Here is a 578-nt window from a genome sequence, read left to right as displayed (position 1 = left end):
CGGAGAGATTCAAGTACCCGACATACTTGGGAAGGCCGTGGAAGCAGTACTCGAGGACGGTGATAATGGAAACGACGATGGGAGACTTGATACAGCCGGTCGGGTGGATGGAGTGGAACGGAAACTTTGCGCTGGACACGCTGTATTACAGGGAGTACGCCAACAGAGGGCCAGGCGCAGGCACAGACAAGAGAGTGAAATGGAGAGGATACAAAGTCATCACTGACAGAAACGAGGCTCTTCACTTCACGCCTGGCCCCTTCATACAAGGCAATCTCTGGCTGAGATACACCGGTGCTCCTTACTTCCTAGGTTTCAAACCCTAATTCATCCAATGTATTAATATTATTCCCAGAGCTTCTGAGGTTGGACGCCCCTTCATGATTTTTCCCAACCCGCCTCCATTACTAGAACTCTTCTATTTCATTTGTTGCGTTTAAAATCTTTCAACCCCACAATTATGAGGCTACATGTTGCAGAATGTAATAACGTAACTTCAACAAAAGTTTTTTTTTTTTCTTTTTAATACGGGTTAAAAACAGATCACGCAAATCAAGAAAAAAAAATTGAGTAAAATA

General features: G+C 44.1%; 1 pseudogene; it reads left to right on the top strand.

The window, feature by feature from the left end:
* Window positions 1-326, top strand: part of LOC21394025 — a 1,576-nt pseudogene extending 1,250 nt beyond the window's left edge.
* The last annotated feature ends 252 nt before the right edge of the window (window positions 327-578 follow it).

The sequence above is a fragment of the Morus notabilis genome, unplaced genomic scaffold, assembly GCF_000414095.1.
Source record: "Morus notabilis unplaced genomic scaffold, ASM41409v2 Scaffold152, whole genome shotgun sequence".
Lineage (NCBI taxonomy): Eukaryota > Viridiplantae > Streptophyta > Magnoliopsida > Rosales > Moraceae > Morus > Morus notabilis.
The sequence above is the reverse complement of the archived record's forward strand: the minus strand, read 5'-3'. Positions and strand labels throughout refer to the sequence as shown.